The sequence below is a fragment of the Anopheles stephensi genome, chromosome 3 (assembly GCF_013141755.1).
Source record: "Anopheles stephensi strain Indian chromosome 3, UCI_ANSTEP_V1.0, whole genome shotgun sequence".
Lineage (NCBI taxonomy): Eukaryota > Metazoa > Arthropoda > Insecta > Diptera > Culicidae > Anopheles > Anopheles stephensi.
The window spans coordinates 60,799,828-60,826,226 of record NC_050203.1 but is presented as its reverse complement, the minus strand read 5'-3'; the positions used below and the strand labels follow the sequence as shown (position 1 = coordinate 60,826,226).

General features: G+C 43.2%; 1 protein-coding gene across 25 annotated transcripts in view; it reads right to left on the bottom strand.

Moving 5' to 3' along the window:
• Positions 1–26,399, bottom strand: part of LOC118513554 (mucin-19) — a 191,989-nt gene that overhangs the window by 156,981 nt on the left and 8,609 nt on the right. For 15 of the 25 annotated variants that reach the window (XM_036059467.1, XM_036059450.1, XM_036059472.1 and 12 more), the window contains exons 2-3: positions 22,268–22,999; positions 8,702–10,193 (exon numbers count right to left, since the gene is read on the bottom strand). The gene's annotated coding sequence lies outside the window, so the exon portion shown is untranslated. Of the gene's footprint in view, positions 1–8,701; positions 10,194–10,652; positions 11,035–22,267; positions 23,000–26,399 lie in introns of those variants that run through there. The other 10 variants (XM_036059469.1, XM_036059451.1, XM_036059454.1 and 7 more) reach the window with 9 other exon arrangements.

Genomic DNA, 26,399 nt, shown 5'->3' with positions numbered 1-26,399 from the left:
AATATACAATTATATTCCGCCAGAAATCAATATCCCAGCCAGTGGCAATTATAGACCGTTGGAAATGAATCTCATCCGATGAACGTGCGCGGCACCGATGAAAGCGTGGCCCGAGAAAATATGGATTAAGCAAACGAGCCCTGATCAATGCACCGACGGGATTTCCGCACAAATTTTGCCGAAAAAAATAACACGGAAATAAGGGAGTAATAAATAAAACAGAGCAATACGCCTTGGCTTCCAAAAGCAGCGATCAACAACAACAGTTGGCTTCATTTCCGCCGCTTGCCCGAACGTCGTCGTCGTCGTGTGCATTGAGAACATGTTGAGAGCATTTCGCTTCAGTTTTGTTTTCCACCTCTTCTCTGCTATCTAATGCCTAACAAAACATGCATCCACCCGATACACACAGGTTAAGACATTAAACTGAAGCAGGAAAAACCGTTGAGTGTTATGCGAGCCCAAGCACACACACACACCAAGGGTAATGTGATTGATGGGTCAGAACGTTGGGTAATGTGATTGATGGGTCAGAACGTTGGACGGCAGCAACAGTAGGAGCCAGCAGTGGTAGACCGCAGGGGAGAGAATCAAAAAACAAAACAACAACATCACAAAAGTTGATCAAAGGCAAAGACTAACAGCGCCCACAAACAGAATCATAACCCATCGGCGAATCATCATCGTTCAATCGCGAACCGTTTTACGGCCTATTTCCTGTTTGAGCTTCCTCCTGCTGGAACCCGCTTTCACCCGCGGCCCAAGGTGCCAATAACATACACACTCCCGGGTGCCAAACTTTTCCCCAGTCCAAGCGCGCGCAGCATAAACGCGAGCATAAACTCCCGAGGTTCAAGGAAGGCAGCGAAAAATAAATAAGCCGCCATCGGGCGCCCTTTCATCACTTGCGGTAAACGTGCGGAGAGGTTAGTAGAGGGGTTTGCTTTTGGGCTCTCTTCAACAGCTTCTCACACCGCCGGCCAGCGGTAGCTGTGAGGACCCTTCCTTGCAGCAGCCTACGCCAGCGTATGCCCAGCGCGCGTTACCTGTTGGACACACCACCGTTGGAGTTGGAGGAGCAAAACACTCCGTGGACGCTGCTGCCACCGTTTATACCAACGAACTTTGGTTTTTTTGTTTGCGCCTTTTCAGTTCGTTCGAGTACCGGGAAGTCCGTCCTTCATTCATCGATTCGATCGCAAAACCGGGCCACATGAAGATTCATTCACGGATTTATGAATGCCTCAGCGCGTGGGAGAGGTGGTGGTGGGGTGATGGTTTCGGGCTGTGAAAGAAAGATGATTGGTTTCGTCTTGCATTCCAACAAACCCCTGTCACTTTCCTTCTCCTTCTGCCGATCTGCCGTAAGGAGATGACGTGTTAAGAGATTGAAAATGTAATAAGCACTCTCGCGAAGCGGCGCCGAACGTTCCCAATAAAGGTAATGTGCAACGAGGAAAATGTGAAAGGTGTATGACGCAAAACCGGGACACATACCTTAAAACGTGTAACGGGTTTATAGCTGCCGATCGATTAGTTACGTTTCGATCAGAACGTAAACCCGGAGCAGCAAACGGGAAGATGAATAAAAAGACTTTGAAGTTAAATGAGGAATTTATGAAAGGAAAGGAAACACAAATTTGGTATGTACATTAGTTCAAACAGAAGCTTGAAACTTGAACTGAGAAATTAAGCAACATTGCATAAACATAACACCCCGAGATGAAGCAATCCTCAAAATACTTGATAAGAAATTCAAAACACTAGCTTCCTTGACAGTTTGTTTTTGTATTTTATCAAACGAAAAGCTAGCGCCCTACTGAATTATTAGGGCTAGATAAGATGGCTAGTGCATGGGGGTAAGTTTCTGCCCGAAATTCATATCTCCTACACAAACAAGGCGCGCACCCATCATCCCGGTGGCATCCATTTTTGCGCAAAAATTCCTCCAACACTCTCTCTCCCTCTCTCTCCCAATGCCTGATATGCGATGATGCCAGCGTGTGTGCTTCTCTCGCAGTAGGCCAAATTCCAAATTTGATACGCATTTGATACGCAGCAGGCGCCACCGGCACATACACTAACGCAACCACTTAACGAGCGGTCCGTCCGTCCTCACAGCGCATCGGGCGGCGAAGCACCCGGAGCTGATAACACGCGCGAAGAAGTGAACCCATCACCACCACCACACGTCCCTCGAATAGGGGTGGCTTCACGCCCGTTCACCAACACCTGAACACGTTTGGCCGTTGATAGTGTAGTGTGTGCTACACGACGGGGTGGTTTGCTTCTTTTTAGCTTGGGATCTCTGTCGTGTACTTTTCCTATCAGGCTACCCGAGCTAATGCCATAATGAAAGGAATGGCAAAGAAAACTGTGGCTTCAGAGATTGCAAGTACTGAAAGATGTTTCAAGAATAGTGTTGAAACTGTTATCATCATCATCATAATATTACTGCAAGAATCAGGTTGACCTGTTATCTGCATAGGAATCGAAATAGTTAATGAGAAGTTGGAAACTTCGGTATCAAAAATTTCATAAAATAGTTTTTTAACAAATCATGATAAGCTTTCCTATGGTAGGAGAACCTATACCTTCGAAAACGGAATAAGTAACAACTTTCAAATCAACTCTTCATATCTTGAGAGACCATTGCAAACGTCGAGAACATAACATGAAATCACCAAAAACTTGCCCCAACCTACTACGACAAAAACAACCAAAAACAGGCGCGGACAGTGTGAGTTCGTGCCCTTCCATTGCACGCCGCGCACGAGGGCAAAGGCTTAGGCTTGCATGGAGCTCTGTGTGAAGTGTTTCGCATAATCACCAGCACCAACCCTCCCCCTCTGATACAGACCCCGGCCAGAGTTGGTCACCTCTCGCCATTGTTGCTTTTCTTTTTTCAAACCACCCCGTCACGCGTCTACTCAATGTCCGGTCACAGCAGTGTTCACGATCCTCTTCATTCTAAGTGCTGGTAGTAATAGTAGTAATAGACGACCTCCTCCGATTCCTGCTACTCACAGCATACACGCACAAGCACGCACACCCTCGCATAGCTATTTTCTATCAACCACCCAACAACACAACGATCATGATGATTGGCTGTGTAGTGGTGGTGTTTACTTTCAAGGCTACGCTTAATTTTGTTTTTAGACTGACTATTAATTTGTTTATCAAGCAAACGGTAACCTTGGCGCCGTTCGTTGACATTTCGGGACGGGGGCCGTTTGTCTCGGGCAACAACAACAACAACAATACTACCAACAACCACCAACCACCCAACTAACACCAACATCCAACCCGCGAGTAGGGAAACAGAGAGCGAGAGAGAGTGAGAGAGGGAGAGAGAAAAACAAAACAAACAAAAACAAGAACAAATAAATAAAACGCAGCAAAATCGCGGCGCAACACACTACACCACACGCAACATAGCACCAGCAACAGCACCGAACGATGAGACGGAATCTGTAATGCTCACACGCAAAGCGCAAACCGGACCCGTTGGAGAGACTTGGGAAAATTTGGCAATGTCGGAAGTGTGCAAAGTCCGCGTACTGATCACTATGGGCTCGCAATACTGTTCAAGGTTACAACATCAGTTTTTGGCACGTTAACCATTAAATAATTTGAGAAAAATAAAAAATTATAATAAAAACGGGTATCCCTTGAAAACCCATCCCATAAAATACCAATTAAAATTTTATGAAAATATGCATTACATTCAACAAGCTAAATATCACATAAAGAGGATTTTAGCACACAAAACAAGCGAATAGTTGGTTAAATCTGTTTAGGAAGTGATTCTGCAGTTGTAAGATGGTAAGATGGAATACTGTATCCTATATGTTTGAAAACATCATGCGGGTTAAGCAACAGCACTACGATTTGTAACTTCCTATGCACTGCACTTAATATTTTGTTATACACGGAACCAAACTCGAAAATAGACCTATAGTCCCCTAATAAGTTGTAGAATTTGGTAAAAAAATATTTTTACAAATTTGAAAGTTAAACAACTGATTTATACAATACGGCATCAGACCATAATACTTAATAATTAAATAAAATAAATAATTTTTACATTTTCCTTGCCCATTGCATGGAAAAAAGACCTCCCACGTCACGAGTTTTTCCAATAACGAAATGAATTTAAGTCGTTATTAAAGTGTCAACTGAATAGTATTCCTCTTTTTTATTTTGGTGTTGTTGGCCATATAATGGCTGGCCAGAGTTATCTATTCATTCGTATGTTTCCTGAATCTTCATGCATAAAACCACATTCACTCTTCTACACTACATTGTATCAACGAATTTACATAAACCGATGAACACAAGCAAAAACAACTGCACTTTTCAATTACTATCTGCGATCTGACCGTAGCAAAAATATTTAAGAAAATTTTTAATCTAAAATAGATCAGATGAATAAAAATAAATTTGGTAACAAACAAAAGGCGAATCTTACAAAAATATCTAAAAATTACATATTGAGTCCCAAACGTTCTTCATGAGGATTAAAGGTGTTAGAGGTTTACAGCAATATTTTGACCATTCACGTGTGCCTATAGTGCCATCCCACAACAGCACACAGGGAAATGGCCTCGGACCTAGAACATACGATCGGGGCCGCGAGCGGGATTGATCACATTGAAACATAAAGGCATAAAAGGATCGACGGTAAAACGATCACAGCCCCTCCTCCACCCCACCCAAAACTCTCCGTGACCGCGCTAACTCTCTGATCATGCGGAAACGCGCAAATATTCGCTCGCAGCGACGGCGAGCAGCGCGCGCGTACGCAAAAATCTCCACCGGGCATAACAAGCGCGTGTGGTGCATGTGTTTGCGTGTGTTTCCCCATCAACCCCAAACATCCCCAAACAGAGACGGCTTGGTGTGCGTGCCGCCACGCCACCGTACGAACGACCCCACGCGATAAAAATCGACGAGTTTTGCGGATCTTCCACGGCGATGGGGTGAAGATGATGATGATGATGATGTTGTGTTATGCTTCGGGTTCGATGTGGTGATGGTGATCGTACTACCACTCTCACGCGTGGTGGTGATGTGATCGCGAAAAATTCCTTCCCAGGCCGGCCACCAGCAAAACACACTCTTGGTTGATGATTTTGGTGGCTAATGATGATGATGATGCTGACGATGACGACTGTGGATTGTTGGAAGGTGGAATGCGCACAAGCACAAGAAAACATAAAAATACCGGTCGGTGGTCCACGCAAACCGGTATCATTCAGACGAAATAACAACTGCCAACAACAACAACGACCGCACCGGTGGCCCACAGCCGCGCGCTCGTAGTGGTGATATCGTTCCTTCTACGTGGTGTTTGTTTCCTCTTTTGTTCTTCGCGTTTTCTGCCGAGTGGGGTTGTTTTTTTTTTTCTTTGGTTGGTGCCATTCGTTTTCTTTTTTACCATACGCATTTTAATTTTGTTTTTACTTCTTTTCGCATTGTTTCTGCCCGTTTCTTCGCTTATCGCGGCTGCCGAGCCGAGTTTGCACGGGTGGTGGCTGCTGCTGCTGCTACACGACAGAGTAAGAAGAAACGCTCAAAGGTCCCCCGCAAAACTGGCCGGGGGACGGAGGACAACAAAAATCGAAAGTGTGTGGCCCGCAACGCGTTTGCTTCCTTCGCTGTTGTCGTCAAGCCCGTTGCGGTGTGTGTCCGATACGCGGGCTTCGAGGCTTGGTCGCGAACTTTATCGGCTGCCAGCCAGCCAGAATGAATAACACACCTCACCTCCAAACACACACACACATATCACGACCGTCCTCGTTAGGTTTCGTTTCAAATTGAAGAATGAATGACAAATTTTATGTTCCATTCTTCCCTGCGCGAGCGGGCGACACACAGAACAACCAAAGCAAAGCATCAAAATTCATTCATCATCATCTCGTTGTGGTTAAAAGTTGCAGCGCAGAGAAGAGTCCCTCTACCGTACAGTATTTTGCTCCTCATCGCTATCCTGAAGCGGACGAGCCTTCCACAATTGCGTCAACAAGGCACACACACACACACATCACGCCACCAAAACAGCAAACAAACCAGCTGACAAGAAACAAAATAAAGGCTGTTTTTCACCTTTTTTCTAGCTTCCCTCTCTCAGCAACATCTCCAAAAGCCGTTGCGTGATTCGTTCGTTTTACATATCTCAGTTGACAACTGCCGGGTCTTTTTGCCCGACCGAATAATAAAAATATCCACGCGCACCACGAAGCGAGGTGTCGTCACGCCCCCCCCCCCCCCCCCTTCGACGTCTCCATTCCACACCGCCACGTTCCAGCATACACAAACCCAAGAGCTCTGCACATCACACAAAACGTAAGCGAGCGAGTAACGTGATGTCAAAGTCCCTACGGGACCCGTAACGATACCGGGTGCGGTTTGATAGTACGTACGTACGATTCAAAAATAAATGGCGCCAAAAGTGTACGCAAACTGCACCTTTTCTCGGGGACGTCTCCAACACGCCCGGGACCCACACAAAAGGGAAGGTTTCCCCATCGGTTTTCCATCATCACAAGGTTTTTCGGGGGTGGGGTGGGGGGAACCGGCTATCGGAAGAACGGAAACGCTTACGACACTCACACGTCATCGTTTATCGCTGTCAAAATACCGTTCAATCCCTTATCACCGATACACACCGTGATCGAATAATCGAAAGCGCTCGGGGGAGATGAGTATAGATTGTGTGTTGATGCGCAAAAGTGAATATGATGCTGGAACAACACACACAGCATTTGACGTATCAATGGTGTTTCAAAATCATATCTCAATGCACCCATTATACACCACTTAGTAAACAGGCAGCAACTTATTCACGGTGGCTGCTGGATATCCCCCGCCCCAAGGGCATAAAAATGGGAACGGTGGGGGAGCTAAATAACTTTAGCTTCCATTGGCACTCGGCCCGGTACTCATTGCGTCATTGGACGTTATTTTTAGGCTGCTGTTTAATTCGATTCCCTTTTTAACGTCATCTACTGTTTGGAAGGGACGCGTGATGCATATTGAAGATAATATTAGTGTTTTGTTGTAATCGTTTTACAAAGCTGACTAGCTTATTTGGTTCGGTTTCAGGGGTACACTACTTTACCCCTGAGGGGTTGTGGGGGGGTTACCTCTGGACAACTCTATTCTATGAAGGGAGTATTATAAATGCGACTTGTGTTTTAGCTTTGAGGCAAGTCTTTCGTAGAGTCATGACTAAAGATGCGATAGTTTAGTGTTAGAGACTTTTACCATTTACACAGAACTCTTCAACGTATATACAGAAACCGGTGGGAGAATCATTGTTAAAGTAAAATAGACTTGACTTTGGGTGGCTAACTAAAGGATACTCTGGACCAATTCTGGACGATATATTACGATACTCCTTTAGACGATATGGACAATCTTTTCTTCTTCTTCTTCTTCCTTGGCACTACAACCTCGAGAGGTCTCGGCCTGCCATTTCTGGCTTTCTGTGACTTAATTTTACCCGTAGCAAATTAGTCAGCCCTGCGTACGGGGAGGCGGTCTGGATGGGATTTGAACACCGGCCCTGCCGTGTGAAGACCGGCGCCGTTATCGCCTCGGCCACCGGACCGCCCCAACACCGCCAAGACCGGACAATCCTTTAAACAAGTAAAAATCAAGGTATTCCAAAAGCCAAGCGTCTCCATTAAAACATTCTAACCGTCAGTTCAACCCTTGTCAACACGATCACATAAGCATCGTACTCCTCTGGCTCTGTACTGTGTTTCTGTACTGAAGTTTCAGGAGCATGGGGTTCTTCTTCGTTGAAACAACAACCACGGGAAATCGTGAGCTGATATTTCTTACGATTTTGTTAAGCCGCAGCTGGATAACTAGCCCTGCGTACGGTCCAGATAAGAGTTGATACTAATTCCTTCGTGTTAGGAATTTGCCGCTAAGACTATGTAAGCGAACCACCCCTTGGACGTTGACCGATTATGTATTCCTGTTCTAGTTTTGATGATATCGAACAGGGATCAGGGATATTTAATGGAGATTTCCAATCCACTGATGTCCTGGATTTTTTTATTGTACAGTATATGCCTTTACTTTTCTGGTTTTGCCAATAACTAAGTAATTCTAGTTAAGGCTTCAATCCATCTGGCTTTCACATTGTTGAAACTTATTGTGATATCCTGGTAAATGTTTTTGACTTGTTACTATTACTGTTTTAATACTGCAATAATATAAGATTAAAATAGACAGATAACAGCTTGTCCAAACTAGCCATCAATATCACATGTAATAGTAATCAATTACTTTAATCATTTTCAAAACCGGAGCTAAACCCATTACACTAATTTACCGTTCCACTTATTCCGGCGTCACGGACAAAGTGACATCTTTATTCTTCCCTTCGAAGGATAAAACGCTTTTAATCACTTAAACCCTCTGCTGCCCCGTCCATAACTCCCGCGGGGGTGCTTAAAGCTGGCAAATATGTAAAGAGCCCAACAAGAGGGCTAGCCGCACGACCACCGTCGTCAGTTCGCGAAAAGCTCATTTATAAAATACCATCGTCTACCTTACAACTCCCGTAGGAATTACACACAATATTTAGCGTTTCCCTCCAGGTTCATTCGCATGGATACTTTCTTCCCTCCTCAAGATTTTGGGATAGGTTCTCTTCAGTTTGCCCAAAAAAAAAAATACTTACATTATTCAAACACTTTGCGTAAAATTTTGGCGCGCTTTTGCTTGCGCAAGATGTCCTCCTTGTACACTTTACACGTCTAATGAGGTATGGATACGCAGATTGAATCTTTCGTTTTCAATGCTTCCGCCGCAGCCTTATAAAGACTTCTTCGTGCGATCAACCAACCAGTTGGACGTAATTCAACTACTCACGCACGTACTGGGCACCTCTTCGCACACGCACATTCGGGAACACATGCTTTCCCGTCTTCAATTTTTCCTCCCAAAAACTCGCGGCCAAACTTAAAGAGCAACAAACACGAACTGGCAACACCTTTCCTCCAGCTTTCTGTCGATGCCGGGCCTCGTTGTATTATTGGTGTGACTTCTCTTTCACTTGTGTAGCTGCTTCCACACCACCAGCCGTCCCGGATTGGGACTAATTTTCATTCAATTTCTAATTTATTATCTTACGGCACGCAATTCTGCGACCTCCGGCGAGCTGGTTGGGAAGGACCTTCTCGATACTTCAACCGCGAAGCAGACACTCGAAACAACGTATAGCCCGCCCGCTATTGGCCACAAGAATGAATTTCTTGGACGTATATACACGCACTCACTTCACGAACACATCACAGCACACAAGGCTGTATATAGGGCTCACTTTTCACTTTCCTTGCGTACACATTCCGGGCGGGCGAAAATATTATCCCCTTTTTTGCCCTACGCCACCAAGGAACCCAAACACGTAGGAAACACAACAAAATCGGCCCTCTTCCGACTCTTCAGGGCCGGAAAAACAACAAACGAAGCTTTGTATCCTCCGAGCATACACACACACACGCACGATGCTTTTCGGCAGCCGGAAAATGAACGCTTTCCTTCCAAAAAGCTTGGTTCTCTTGCTCCTTACACCAGCACCGGTTAACTGGGATCTCCCTCTGTTTAGGGATGATTACTATTATTATTATTTATTTTACGGCAACATTAACGCACACTCCAGCCCACATCGCATCAGAACCCGGAGCACAGCACAGCACACGTATATTACACTCGGGCACCATTCTCTCACCCGGTGAAAGGACGAAACAGGATTTTGCCTTTTCCCTTTTTTGCCGCTATAAACACACCGAGACACAACACCACAGCACAAACACTACGCCAGCAAGCTTTGGACCGATTTTTCCGGCCGGTTGTTGCAGGTTGGAAACTTTTTGGACGATTACGATGGGGGTTTTTTTTGTTGTTTTGCTTTTACTATTTTTGTATTGATTTTCCCGTTCGCGCGTTTGCCTTTTGCTTCACAACGTGTGCCCCCTTGAGGCGCTTTTATTTCTCCTTCGTCGGGATTTAACTAAATCGCGATCTTTACGCACTCAGCAAAGGGTCCTGCTGCTGCCGCTCTTAAGCGGACGAGAAACTGGACAGCCCTTACAACAGGTACAATATTCTACCAAAGTCAAGGTAAGCGGTTTGATTTTAGTACGCGTAGTGTTTTCCGTTGGAGTATATGCCTTTATTCGCAAGGGATAAAAATGGAAATAGATTAAATTATTATTAAATTTTCATTTGCAATGATCTAAATCAGATCTGTTTGATAAATTTTTGCTTCTGATACCACTTGAGAAGAAGTGCCCAAGTGAAAATAAAACCCCAATTCCAATGCACTGACTACTGTTTAGCGCTGCCACCGATAATTCTTCACTCCACACGCCTCTAAGCAGCACAACAGCACAATCACTTCAGACTGGCTGGAAATTTTAGCACCACCGCGGGGCAAGGCAAGTATAAGCCGGGCACTAAAAACTGATCTTCGCGTTGGAGCTTTGGCACTCGAAAACATATCGCCACCCCAAAAACCCCGCTTATCGCAGCATTAACGCTTCATTAGCAGCGAGATGATGATCGGCAAATCTGCTGCTGCTGGTCGTAATGTTGAAACAAGCTGAACACATCAACACAATGAACCGTACCCGTATCTCGGTGCTAGCAAGACACGTAATATTCTTCTTCTTCTATAGCAACACAACTTTATTAGCTATTCACTTGAACTATTGCTTTTACGGCGCTTCTATTCGCACCTAATAGCGCACCTTGGCTCAGAAGATTCTTTTTTTTTTTGTTGTTGGAACTATTATCATCACACTTTGTAACACAATATATTTACGTTCTAATCACCAAAATCGTACACCCGCGAATTAATTGCGAAGGTTGATGATGGTCGTGTTCAAGCGCCAATGCTAAACATTCCACCCGTTCACTTCGAGCTGCTACGTCGATGTACTTTTATCGCTCGTCACGCGCAGCGGAGACACACACCCGACGTGGTTGAAAGTTGAATTTTTTTTAACCAACTTTTCCCGGCTGGCTGGCCAGTGAAGCGAACGCGCCCGGCGCGCAACATCGGGCCCTCTCGCACGCTCAATTCCACGAAGTTGCGCAAATAAAGAGAGAGAGAGCGAGAGATCCGGTTCGGTCTCGTTTTCGGTTCGGCGTGATCTCTCGGTCTCTCGCTCTCAATAGGCAGGAACTCATTCTCTAGATTAGCGTGCTGGTGCTGCGAGTACCCGTAACGCCGTAACACTGAGTGCTCGTGCGTTTTCGCCCCAAAACAATGCGTTGAGCGGCTGGGGCGAAATTTTCCTTCCGCGGGAAAGCTGGACATCCCGAAGATGGGTTTGGAAGTTTCTATGGATGTCGCATGAGATTTTTGCATCATTCAAATTGAAAGATCGTTTATATTTTACAATTACTCAGCGTGTGTAATAAAAGTACTCGAAGACTAAATCAATGCTGCAGCACTATGTACAGCCTAGAGTCATTTCTGGACTCTGTTCGAATGTTGAAACGGTAGGATTGGACAGTGCCCCACAGTTTCAACACATTTTAAAGCTACAATTGAATCTTTGTAGGTATAACTGCAAATTAATATTAAAAAAGGGGCTACTAACTGTAATTGGTCAACATCAACTTGAACAGAGTCCAGAGCATCACTAGATCATCCCTAGTATTTCGTGTAAATTTTGTATCCCTAGTTCAGGACATGCATAATTTACAAACTAATTAAGTACTACGCAAAACTTAGTCACACATCCAGCACAAAAGAAAACCCAGACAATTACCTTTCATTGATCAAGGTCAGCAACGCAACTAGCAAATGAATAGATAATGAAAAACACAGTAAAAACGAACCAAACAATAACAACGGACAAACACACACCCCTTTTTCTTTCCGTAACGCCTAAGGGAACGTACACCAATTTGAAACCAAACTTTCTTGAATCTTTCTTTCACAAAAACTGTTGCATCTTGCGCTTGCTTGCGAGGGAAAACCTCACAAAACAATACAAAAACAACCGGTTATGCACCAGAGTCCATTCTGCCCATCCATTGTGCGGTGTTGTTTGCTTCGAGCCTTCGAAAATCCGCTTTGGATAAAAAAAGATACCTTGTTCGTCGTCCCTCCTTAAGAAGAACCCGGAAGGAACGGTTCGAGACGAGAAAAACGGGTTCAAAAATTGCGTTCCGTAGACGTAGGAAATTCGGGGACGGCACACAGTGCGCACGAGAAACGAATAAGCCGGTGTGCGTCACCGTAAAATGATTAAAATGGAATTAAAATCTGCTTCAAGTGGTTGCTCGGTGCAAAAGGAACACCACCGTACCGTACACGGACAATGGCATCAGGAGGGACGGGCGGCGCAAGCAAGGGTGCACGCCGCGTGGAAGGTTAATCGACGGATGCGGAAGGAAACTGCGACAACAAAGGACATTAATAAAGCAGCCCAACCTCTTTGCCGAACGTCGGAACACGCAGGACGAACCGAATGTCCTTCATGTTGCTGCTGCCGATGATGAAACCCGGGAAAGGGAAACCGGGAACCCAAACAACACATTTATCCCGTCTGTCTGTCTGGCTGGCTCGGCTGGCCTGGCCTCGGAAGGATATAATGCTTCGCTCTCTACCCAACAGTCCGGGAAGGGTATATGCGCAAAGAACGATTCCCGTTTTCCCTCACCAACACACACGCACGCTGGTCGTTTTTTTTTAATGCTTTGTTGGAAGTTTGGCCAGACAGATTGAAGTGGAGAGAAGAAAAAGGATATTCATACTGTTGAGAAACACTGTTTTGGAAGAGACGAAATTAACAAAATCACACAAATTTCTTGTAGCTGGACGATAAGGACCTCATCAGCAAGCACGAGAAATACAGTACGTGAGAAGAACTTCACGATACTGCAAATCTTTGATAAGTTTGATAAATTTTGAAACTTTGATAAGTTTTGAGGAATCAAGTTTGGGGCCAAACAAATTGGATAAATTAGCCACTTCTATAAACCTCAAGGACTTCGATCAATTTTAACGTCCTTCTCCATTTCAATGAAGAGTACTCCTCGACCATTGTCAAAGCAACTACCATTAAACGCTATCAAAGAAGGTTAAATTAATCTGCAAACTAGGACAATCCTCATTTTCTCTACTTAAAAACAAATTATATGTATATAAGGAAGAGAACACAGGAGACGATAAAACTACCACAAGCATATTGCAAGACAACCAACAACGAGTATTGTGAACCACCGAGAGAAAGAGAGAACCGGAAATGCTTCATTCTCACCAAACGTCTCAAGGTCAGTGACGAAATTCGAGTCGATCACATACAACATAACCATGCAAAACCATAAGGCGAATTTTGCGCGCCTCTCCCGGTTAGGTCGTTTGGAGCTGCAACCCAATACGCAATACACACACGCACACCACTGTCCAAACTTCGCCTACACACACGCGCCGATTTGGAGTACCTTATGTACAATCGAGCCTGGTGTGGTGTATACAAGAGCGGGGAGGGGCACATCATCCTCCCCTGTAGCATTCCCTTCCCGGCGCGCAGGAACTCTCGGCGCGCGCGGACCCGGACGACACCTTCTCCGAACAGGATGCCGATCCTTCCAGAATTCCCCGTCATAACAACATGGGGAGGGGGGATCCAGAGCGTCCGGAGGGAAAAAAGGACACGAAGGATAAGATGGCTATTGCGCCGTAAATTCGAACGCTCGACACACAAACCCAAGGAGTCGCTTCTACGAGTGTGTGTATATGTTTGTGTGTGAGTGTGGGGGGAGGCAAGCAAAGTAGTGTGGGAAAGGATTCGACGTCGGGTATATTGCGTAAATTGTGCGTACGCGCGATCCTCGGTTCGTGCTGTAGGATGAGATGGGAGAAAAAGAGCTGGGAAAATTAGGCGACAAATGAAAAGTAGAGTATTTGATAGCATTGGGAGGATGCAGATTTTGAATTTAAATATAACTTTAACTACGCTGGTCATATAAACTGAACACATAAAATGAACGATATGAACAACAATATTTCTAATCTAATCTTAAAACATTCAGTTTGCCACTTTTAAAATGCTGATATATCTGATATTTAACCTCTGTCACTTTTTTTTTGCAATTAGAAGACTCAGGATACGACTTATCAAGTGCATTTATAAAAGAAACCGAAACATATTTTGCTTATCACTGTACACACTATTTCTTCTCGTCTTTATAGATTATCACATAAACATCTGCTCACATTTCAAATCCTTAATCGAATATAGCTTCAGATACTAAACAGCACAAAACATCGTCCAAAAAGCTGAACCACTTTTGCAAATTTATAATTATTTTCTTATTCATGGCCGCACACACAACTCCAGACAGTTATTTTATCAAACTCGCGCACTTCGAACATCGACTGGATGGATGCTGCTGGCTCAGCATTATGCTAACGGACGCTTTCCTGCGCTGGCCCTGCTGGCGGGCTGTTATGATTTCGTGTGGCTAAGTGTGTATGTGTGTTTTGTCTACTACTTCTCTTCCCTCTCCACTCACACACACTACCGCCCCCTCCCTTTAGCAGTCTTTCCATCCCGTTCACACCCGTCCCCTCAATTTCCCACGCTCCTTGTCGCATCTTCTCAACCTGACTCTGGAGTTCGTTTTTCTTTTGTCTGTCTGTCTCGTGTGAGCTGACTCTACTATGGCCTAGTTTTCCCTTACTACACAGAGTGTGCGAGCAGGAGAGTGTCACCACTTGTCACGGAGTCGGAGAGAACGATTAGATGTACGGTGCAATAATTCTGCATCCCATACCCCGGCGACCACCAGTTTATGTCCTGGGAAGGAAAAAAGAGCAATGCAAGAGGGTGGCTGCTCCTGTCTCGATCGCAAATTGCGCACACATACACACACCGGTATAGAGCTTGTACATACAGCATCAACTGTGTGATGCTTGATGCATTTTGCATCATAGTGTGCAACTGCAACATAACCTCCGTACCTTCTCCACACCGTCCACGGTGTCCCAAGTTGTATATTCTACAATATCGTTGAGGCTGGTCGGGACTCGTCGGGGCTGGTCACTGTCAGTGTGTATGCGATGCATTTTCCTTCTCGCCATTCTGTGGCCCTTTTCCGGCAGAGGCACGATCGTGGGTGATTGACGAGGAAAGCGCTTTCCACCACAAACTAAGAAGGAAGGCAGACACAACTCCAACAACGACGGCTTATGTGTTATCGCGTTCTACCAGCGTGTGAAGGTGGAGGATTTTCGTGAATCAACGCTACGCTACCCTTGCCCAGAACGAAACACATAAGAGTGTGGACCGAGAGGACGAAACAGCGCTTATGTGTTTACCTTTTTGGGTTGGCACGCTTTTTTTTGCGTCATCCTCTCTGGCAGGATACGTGGGTGTGCATTTGCAACAGAAAAAAACACACTCCCACACACACACACACTATCATGGAAAACTGCACCTTCTTTTCCCAAGTGAGTTTTGCTGCAGTTTCATGCGACCGGGTTTTTTTTGCAACGGCAGCGGGAAAATGCTCTCGTTTCATTTGTACCTATTTTTTCAACAAGCATACATAGCGTCAAATTGAATAATCTTACGCATACGCAATAAATTAATGCTACAAGCAAATAACAATAATAATTATAATAACCACAATTTAATTATGAGCAAATTTGCTACGGCGAATACTGGGAAAGGGTTTGGCATTTGTTAAAATATTACAAAGAATTATAGTTGGTAAAATTTTCATTTTAATGGATTATTTTGTTCTAAGTATCAGAAACAAAATCCACAAAAAAAATCTCTTATCACAGCTCGAATTATTTAAATGCAAGCCAATATTTTACATCAAATTTTATTTCATTGATTTTCATATAAAAAAATATATATATATATTTCTCATAACTAACTAAGTTCAATCTGCCATCAAATCCATCAAAAGCCTATTTAGCACAATGTTAAATAATGTTGAAGAACAATTTTCATACTGTAGTAAAGATCAAATAATCCTTACCACAATGTGTGCTTCGAAAGGAAAAAAGCAAAACTTCAAATATTTTTCATATAACTTTTTTTCTCTGACAATACGGCGTCAAGCCATCATACTGAAATTATAAATAAAAAATAAAAATAAATTCTAAATCTGTGAATATTTGAAAGAAATAATTCATCACCTCAACATAAGGAAAAAGGCGCTACCCGTTTGCCTTAAGTTTTCCCTCCACAAATATTATCCCGAGCTACGCTGAATATAAAAAAAAAAATGTTCACACAGCCCCACCCGAAACGATCTCTTTTCACCGGTGGCCAAAGCTGGTTCGTGCGTGCTCTCCTGGCCCACGAATTATGGGCGGAAAATGAATGAGCGCATGCGTCACACACAGAGAACGCGTCCCCGTTGATGATGCTGGGAGCCACTGTCACGACAGACAGAGCAGGTGTAGTATCCCTGTTGTTTTTTTTTTCCTCACGAGTATTCACAAAATTCTACGTTCGCCGATAGTGAGCCGACGTTCTCCAGAAGGGCTCTCTTTAAATAATACTCGTTAGTAATTAACCAGAAAGTTCCGAATAAAACAATTTTCATTTTACGACGAAATTAAACTACCATTTTAATTTAATGAGGAAATTGTGAGGACAGGCATTTATCTACACACAAATCGAGATTGATTTTAAGCATCCCAATCATACTCGCAATGACCAGTAAAACGGGTCCACCAAACAAACGCCCAGCGCCTCACATCAAAACTTATCGGCAGTTAGATTGTTCTTGGAATACACGCTATCTTAACACAACCGTTCTGTGTGCAATTAACAAATCGCACACTAAACACTGCTATTTCGCAGAACAAATAAACATAAATGCGACGACATAACATACGCTGGCCCTTTCCCCCATTTCCAGGAACACTAAACCCCTCGAAGTAGTCCCGGAAGTAGTTTTGGTATGCGTGACGTCCATCAACATCCAACCTACCGAACAAAACAAGCGAACGGTGATCGTCATTAGTGATAGTGGGTGGGCGGACTGTAGGCAGCTCTTCAGGTCCCTCCAATATTTTTGCGCATATGACGTACGCAGTACACACGCGTCACACATTGAGATAAGCGCGACACATATTGCGATACCACACACTACCAATAGTGACCGGACGCACTCGAAACCGGACGCAAATACACATTACTCCATATACCACCTCCTCCAGCTGCGCGAAGTAGCGATACATCTCATGACCTGATTTTAAAATGCAATCACTACCGGACACCGGTCAGCACCTGCACACACACATCCTGGTAGTGCAAAAATGTGTGTACCCCCTCCTACTGCAAAAAAGAGAAAAGAGCAGAAAACCACCCCCACATTGATCAGGTGTGACCAGAGCACGCTCTCCACCTTGACATGCCGGAAAATGTGATCAATCTCTGCGGAACGGTTCATGTATTGACATCACCGAACAGTGGGGGAGGGTTTCGTTTTTCTCTCGTACACTTTTCTGTTGGAGAGTAAAAAAGCCAAATGCTCAATGGGTTAATAACTGACCATACCCGGACCGCGTACTATCATCATCACACCATAATCACAACAAAAAATCCGAGGCATATGACTGCATCCCGAAGTTATGCCTCTTCTCAGTTCGGAGCAGGCACAAGAAGAGGAGGAGTGATGGTGACATAATTTAGAACGAATCGATACTGATCGATACATGGCGCTATCGCCATTATCGGCGAGTAAGCTTGATATGAATGGACAATTCAAATTCTAGCATGCGAAAAATCTAAACACATTAAATGGGCTTATATGACTTGGAACTTAAAGCGCAAATTTTAAAAAGCCTATCGAAGATCTAAAATAGGGTTTTGTTCTTATTTTTTATATAAACAGATTTTATACTTCTGAAACTTAAATACTCTTAACTTCATTATTGTTAACTTTGAATCCAAGATAACTAAGGTTTTAGACGACTTGAAAGAACTACTTTTCGAAACTTTAAAACGACGCAGGACGACGCCAATGACTCAAATCAATTATGTCTATCTCATGAAGCATCCACAGTTTTTACATTCGTGTCCTGGATCACCCTCCGTGATTCTACCCGTTGATTCTAGCAAAGAGAGCTCCGAAATTTTTTAATCTACCTTTATCAGATATGTAATGTTGATCATTGTGATTCTAACATGCCTAATAACCTAATCCAAAATACCAACCAAGCTTGTTTGAATAGTTGTACCCCTGTTATTTAGACACGTGCGGCTTTAAAATCAATGAATTGATTGCAACATTGTAGTTGCTGCTCCAGAATCTTCTTCAATATTTAATGTTTAAAATGGTTATATTTACTTACTAAATATAGGATGATCAACAATACTGTACAAACGTCTTACGCTTGTCCAAATGTCCAAATGTTCGCTACGTGGAATGATAAGAGGTGTGTTGGTTTGTGAAGCCAGGGTCAAATATAATTTCCCCTAAAATTTTTTTTTTTATTATGTATATTTTTAGATACAACCTACTGAATGGGAGCCTTTCTAATCGACAAGAGGATTTAAAAAATAAACAGCATTTTTAATACATACAACCCCATAAGGCCCTTAAGCCACTAGAACCATCTGGTGTGTGCTTAGCCTACATTTCATTAGATTGGGCAAGTTCGGTTCATGTTTCTCGCCCCCAATCTATTTGCCACGTCGCCGCATGCGGCTGTGTAAAGCTGTTTTGAAGACAGGAAAAAAAACTCCAAAGGAACTGACCTTTCGGAAACAGAACTCAATCGACCATTTTAAACCATACGACCGAATCGATTCCGAAAGTTTGTACGGCGGACACACTCTACTAAATAAACAACCGATTTGTTTCGGGAGGCCAAGAATCCAAAACAAAACACACACACAAAAATACCCTAACGCACACGCAATAACGTTCCATCTTGGGAGGAACCACCAAACCAAACACCTGTGCTTTCATGCACGGCAAAAGGAATGAAGGAATGATCTAAAACAAGAACAACAAAAAACCTTAGGAAAGCGTTAATGTTACGAAGAGGAAACAAACACGAAGTATCATGGTGCTACAGGAAGGCGTAAGAGAAGGTGAATCATGAAGCGAAGCTAGTTTGCGCGGGGTTGACGAACTAACCCCGAACGGAGAAGAGCACATTTTTCTAATGCGCAATTTGTTGAGATCCGTGACACGTGAACGTTAACAGGCGGGTTCACCACCAAAAGCAAGATGGAGAAACAAATGTATGGACGCGCGTATATTAGAGGAAAATTATAAAACATTCAATTCTTAAAATAATAAAGTATTTTAATATTTTCGCTGAATTGCGAAGCTGTGCAGGTAATTAAAAAAAACCGCACTTAAAATATCCCCCCAAGCTCAGTTCAACAGTCAACTGGGGTAGAGGGCACACACAATGGGAAGTATGTTTGTTGTTTTGCCGTTCGGATTTTTCGGAGGCGGTAAAACGATGGCCTCACCGAGCTCGAACTTTCGGTGATCCCACGGACAACATGACATACGGCGGAGGGAGTTATACTCACTGACACACACACACACTCACACACGCGCGTACAAACATTCAACATTACGCAACGCGAGGTGAGAGATTTCATTCATAACTTGGGCGTTTTGAAACGAGGCCGCCGTAGGGCCGGAAGTTGTCGATCGATTCTCACCGACTCTGGGCGAGAGGGCCTAAATTGCGACGGTTTGTCAGACGGACCCGGGAGATCTACGGCTCTCTAGTTACACGGGATGGTTCATGCTATGCAAGATGGAAGCTTTAACAAAAGTTGTCACAGAGTTATAATTGTGGCTTCATTATCCCAACATTTTCATCTTTTTTACTTCAGAAATGCCTCGCAAATAGTGCTGTGGTCATTTGCTACCCACACCAAAACCACTAACGGCGTAGTTGTTATTTTCCTGTTTTGATCGGATGAATTGCTTCGGGGAGAAAATGAATGGGAGCAGCTAGCGTGTTTACAGAATTCATCCTCCATGTTCGAACACAGTGGAGACGCCCAATAATTGGAGAAGGGATATTTATGTTGAAGCAGAGAATGCAGAGAAAATTTTCCCTCTCAACAAAAAAAAACCCCCCGGGAGAGCGAGAGCATGAACTCCGCCATCAACTCTCATTCACCAGACAAGAGGTTCATTCGAGGGTTGTTTTGCGGGACTACCCGCTCTGTGTTGGGGTTCACACAATTCATTCCCATCATCAAACTTCAATTCCGCTTCCCGAACCATCCCGCACATCCCGAGAGCACATCAACGGCTCAATCATGATAGCTTCGTTCGCTGAACGGGGAATGACGCACAGTAACAATTGTAACAGCGTTCTGCGCGTCAGAGTAATCATCAAAAGGGCAACGGGGCAAAGGGCGGGCAGGTGTGGATGCATGTTGTTTGTTTTGATTGTAGGCTTTGAGGGAAGATTTGTTTGGCTCTCGTTCTTGCATTGCATCGGCCCCCTGTCGCTTGCACGATCCACATGTTAAAACAAACTAGCTTATACGCCCTCTTGTGCAATTTTCGCGCGCTTGTGCTATACAGGATGCACTTGCACATGCCATTTCTCTCGTCATCTCTCTCTCTCTCTCTTGTTATCTCTCTCTCTCTCTCGCTTGCTTTTATTTTCTTCAATTCCACAACAAACGCCCCTCTCGTAAGGTTTCCCGTTCCCACCAGCATTACACTGCACCCCCTCTCTGGTTTTGGCGTCGATTTAGTTCGTGGCCTACCGGATGTTGTTTGTTTATCGAGCGCAGGTGCTAGCCCTGTCCTGCTGCAACACGGATGCACTTGCACCTATTTGTATTACGCTAGATGAAGCAAAATGAGCAAGCCTAGTAGAGTGATGTTGGAGCAGGTTAGGGTTTTTACAAGACAAATACAAAAAAATACGTGATAGTACAATGCATCAAGAATCGCTATTGAAACTAAGCAAATGGACGTATCCTGTAGGTGGGTCGCGAATAAACGAAGGAAGGAATTATTAGTGCAGTGATCTGGGTCAAGAGCATTGTTGAGTGTGTGTGTTTTTTTTTCCTACCAGCTCGCTGACATACTGAGGAGATACACACTTGACAAAGAGGAACAATTGCAGCATATGACATTGGCAGTACATTAGCAATTATGTAGCACACATCGTCATCCATTGCGTTGGTATGTCATTTCAAAAATCGATGCCTCTTCTCAAATATAGCACACAACAAATAGTTATCCAACTTCGAATGGCGAAGAACATAAAACCATGTTGGATAGCTCTTATCACTTTGAGTTTGCCCGAATAGTACAACACTATATTTCAAACATATTTCTAGTCCTTCCTGAACAGCTTTTATACATCTTTTTCTGGCAATTAGCGACCAGATAGTACATAGTTTTGGCCACAGAATGATTGAAGAACGGCCTACGCTATAGGTTGACTGAAGTCCTATAATCTAGGATCAATTCTATTGATTGCAGCTGAGGTTTTTTGTAGGTATTTCTGATAGAAGATATTTTCCACAAGGGACACCAGTCGCTTATTCTGTTTCACATGGACGACTTCGTCTATGGCACGGATGGCGAGTTTTGTTACAATCCATCAATGTTTTCCAGAATATTCTACATCGTTCGGAAAGATGTTCTAACTCCAGGATTCAAGTTTTAAAACGATAATGCCTCGGATTTGTTCATTAGATTCTGTTGCATTTTGCGTGGGTTTTGCCCCTCATTAGATGTTTACATCTTTCCTTGTTGAACACAAAATGGTTATAGCTGATCGTCGAGATATGTCAAACTATTTCTAACTTCTTCGCTCAACGATAAAAGCCTAACTAATCACATGTGTAGCCTATCATGAGATATAGGATATTGCTACTACGTGTGACTTTTCTTCTTTCGATCGTATTCTATGCTTGTTCAACATAGGATTATCCTTGCACAAACAAAACTCCCATACTAGAACAATACAAAAAGTAATATCAAGAACCCCGTCAATTATGTCTCAGAAACATTTAGATTCAGTCAGAGAAAGCAACAGTAATCGTATTGCAGAAGCCAAAATGCATACGGACGTCCTTAAATATTCTGCTTTTTATCGAGGAGCACCAGGCGACTCCATTAAATATATGTTAACATTTACAGCTTCTTGTCAAGGAAAATCATTATTCGTATTTTATTCCTCAAGTTAATGAAGGACTCTCAGGACGTTGTTTATAACAATTTTAATAAATAAAAACAGTTTTATAAAACTTACCTTTAATTTATAGTAGTTAAACAGCTACCATTGAATAAATCGTCACGAGATTAGTCTGCTTTAGATGGTTGAATGTGCCAGTATCTCTCGCACCTCGAATTGTTTCGACACAAAACATTCACATTAACGCGCTCACATTCCTTTTTTACAATTTTTCTTTAACACAATCACTTTAGCTTTTCAGAACACTCCCACCCTTGGGTGATCATCTAAACATTCTTCACAACATTTACACACACTTGCAACAGCACACACACACACATACCACACGCTAGTAAGCAATTCTGTGCTATTTTCTTTAAAGCTTAAAAAACCCGCACAAACTCTTCAAAAGCAGCCTCTTGCTTGAACACAATTACTTTTTTTCTCACCACAAATTTTACACACACACACACTAACACAAGCAAGTGAACACACACTGTCGAACACAATGATTACGGCTCACCTTCTGAGTGCCAATTTATTTTTTGGAAAAGGACAATATTTCACAACTTTTCACTAACAGACATTCAAGAATCAGTTTCAATCGACGGATTATGGGATTCTTGCTATCGATGCATACGGTGCTAAACGGAACATTTGCATTATATGTGTGTGTCTGTTTATATTTCACAATCGTAGCAGCACTGTTCGCTCTATTTGTTTTTCAAGCACAATTGTGTTTATGGTCAGTTTTGATATTTTAATTGTTTACTGTTTTTGGAACACATACTTTGTTTATGATTGCAAACGCTGTAAAAAAAGAGAAAAAAACACAATTAGATACATTTTTCAAGTAATATTATTTGGAAATATTTAAAACAAATTTGAAAATCTTATAACTTTCCGTTTTCTGCTGTTCCTATAGAAAAAATTAATACATTTGTTTAAAATGTGCCTTGGATCGCTTAACAGAGCTTTCGTTGTTGATGAGATGGCGAAGATCTGAGTAGGGATTTATAAGTAGGAAATAACCTTCTCCTGCTCTTAAAGACTAAATTTCAAAGATCAATATAGTAATTTTTAAGAAGGAATAATTTATAAATGAAATTCAATATCATCGCACAATTGTATGATCAGACGATCATTTCTGTCGATTTTGAAAGAAAGCGCGAGAGATCTCATTACAGCTGACGCTTTTCCCAATATCCTACCGCATGTCCTATTTAAGGTACGACTTATCCCGATCCGTGATAAAGCTATCCAAGTTACGGGAAAAGTTCGTCAAGGAAACCAATAATGGCACGCCAAGATCTCTCGAAATTTTAGAGCCAAAGAAGAAAAATAAGATAAGTTATGCCAGATGACCCGAGGCACGTTATATACATTCATAGTATGCATGTGTTAATGAGACAGCAAGAAAAAAAACAGAGAAAACGGAAAAAAGCCTTAATGAAACAAGAAATTAAGACTACACAAAAACCGTACAAACAAACCAATAAAAAGGATATTAATAATCGCATAAAAAACGGTAAAACAAAAGTATGTATAACAGAAACAAACCAGACAAAAACATAAAAGAAACCTACATTATAACCCAATGGAACTGCAGTAAAGTCCTGCAGGACCAAAAGAACCCAATGACCACAAGCCAACTGCAATAAAACGTCAAGATGAAGCGTACCCGCGGGCGAAGTATCCACAACTTCCCAGGAAGAAAGAAAAGAAGAGCACAAAAAACAACACACACACACACACAATATACCAAAACGAATACAAAAACAACATCCAACTAACTTCTCCCCAACAACATCCCTTCGCCAAACGCGACGCGCACCCTCTTGGCGGAACTGCTAGCCTTACACCACAACCTACGACAACGCGTACCAACGTTGAGGTGCGCGCCTGATGCGAATGCAGTTCAATCTCTGTCTCGCTCGCACGTCCGCTCGCGTCTGCATACGCTCTCGCTTTCCATCGTCCTTCCCGGCCGTTGTCGACCACCCGCTGTTTGCGATGCATTTTGCAATGACTTTCCGAGGGATATTCCTCACCGCTTCTTCTGCTCCGAGCACCCAACACTACCCCACCCACCCACCACCCAACCCCACACCCAATGGGTTTAATGTTTTTGCGTTTTACTCATTTCACTCCCGTCCCGTTGGCCCGTTTCCTCCATTTCTCCGTTGCAACCCCCGCGCATCTGTCTGCGGCCACAGACGTCGATGACTTCGCTTTCCCGCCACCGAGAATTTATACCAGTGAGGTAGCTGTAGGAAACGTATCACCCTCTGGTGGTTGGCTTTTTTCTGCTTTTTGTGCTTCGTTTGACTTGTTTTTTGCAAGTTTTATTTTATGCTGCGTGCATTTCGTGTGTGGTCGACGACTGCAAATGACAACAGCGACACTACCTGCAGGAATCGATATTCCAGTGTTCGATTTCTTCGATGAGAAACCACCGCAACTGTGCACAAATAAACATCTGATGAATTCTAATATTCAAGGTTTAATAAAAATAAGCTTTAAAGTTATATGTCCGGGACAGGTCATAACTTAATAGAAGGAACTTTCTACACAGCCTGTCGAGGAGTCATTTAAATCATGGTGGCTCTCCGTAATAATTATAATATTAACGTAGGATATATCTCTATTAGTTATAAATATAACATTTTTAGAAGTGTTTCAAGTATCACTAAAACAACGCATTAAAAGCGCATTGGAACAAAGAACCAGCAAGATTGACCTCACCGTACCCAAAAGAAAGAAGCAAACACCCCAAATGGTTCTCATTACCGAAACGCGCCGAAGAAACGTCAAGATGTGTATAACAGGGGTAAGAAAACCCAGCCAGCTTGGCCCATCTGCGCCAAACTCTTCTACCTCTTCCACCCCGGGGTCCGGGCTCGATGCCATTGCACAGCAGAAGTAGCAGATTGCATTTCGCGCGCAAGATGCATGCACATCACACGGTGCTGTTCCGTGCCGTCTTAGTTCGCTTCAGTGCGAATCCGTACGGCAGGTGCCGAAGTGGATCCACTTTATGGTTGGTTGGTTGGTTGAGGGGGGGGGGGGAGAGATTGGCGCTCTTAAGAGACAAAAAAGATTAAGACACGCGGCAATTGGATCCTCGCCGTACACACACGGACAAAATAACCGATGGGTAAGGGAAATATTTATGATTCTTTGATCGAAAAACGAAACAGACGGAAAACGTCGTCGAGGGAGAGCATAACCAGACCACAGAACAGAGAACAAAAACAGAGCATACGAAGGAACGGTTTGGCGAACAGCTGCTTCGAGTTCGCCTTTTGCTTGCCCTCGTTGGAGCAGCTTATATTGTTAATCGGTCCTGTGTTGCGTTGTTTTGTTTTGTGCAAGCAACAAGAAATGGAAAATTGATTAAAAGTTCAAAAGAAGTCAAAGCGTGCAGGAGTCGCGAGGAAAAACTAATATGCAGAGCTAACACACAACAAGCTTTGACGCTTTTCTGAATAAAGTTTTGCTTCGCTTTGTGCGATCTGGGGCACAACTTATATGAAATTAAAAAAATATCGTTAATCAGTGGCGGATTAAGCGTTCTCTAGAGACCCTTAGCAGTGATATGTTTTTAGAGTTTCATAACTTAATTCCTAACTTTTAATTAATTTATAGCTAAGTGTAGCTTTCAGAATCATTTATTAAAGAATTAAAAGTAAGTTCAGGACAGCAATATTTCTGTTCTATCGTTGCTGAAGAACCAGCAGAGCCTGGTAAGCCTTTAGATGGTCAGCTTGACGGTCCATCTCTTAAAAAGGTCATGAAGTCTCGCCAAGAGCGGTTGGTTAGTTAGAATGTTTCAAGAGTCTTAAATTCTTTCGACTTCATTGATCGAAGTCCTCAGAAGATGCGTATGAGAACTTGCGATTCTATAAGCGAGTGGAGGTTTTTGAATAGAAGCTAGAGACAACTAGATTGAACTACGAGGACTTGGAATCGTTGGCACGATTCCTCGAACGGCGAGACTTCGTGGACCAGTGCGTCATTATGCCAACTAGCCTGTTTTCGACTCTCCAAACAACTTTCAACAGCTATTAACGAACATTAGTGATAGCCAATACAATATGTTTCGTTTCCGCTATAAAAATATTAAGAGCATTTAATGATATTACAATAAAGCTAATTTGATAGAAATATCATTCTGTCCATCTTCTGAGTTTGCTAACCACCTCTCTTC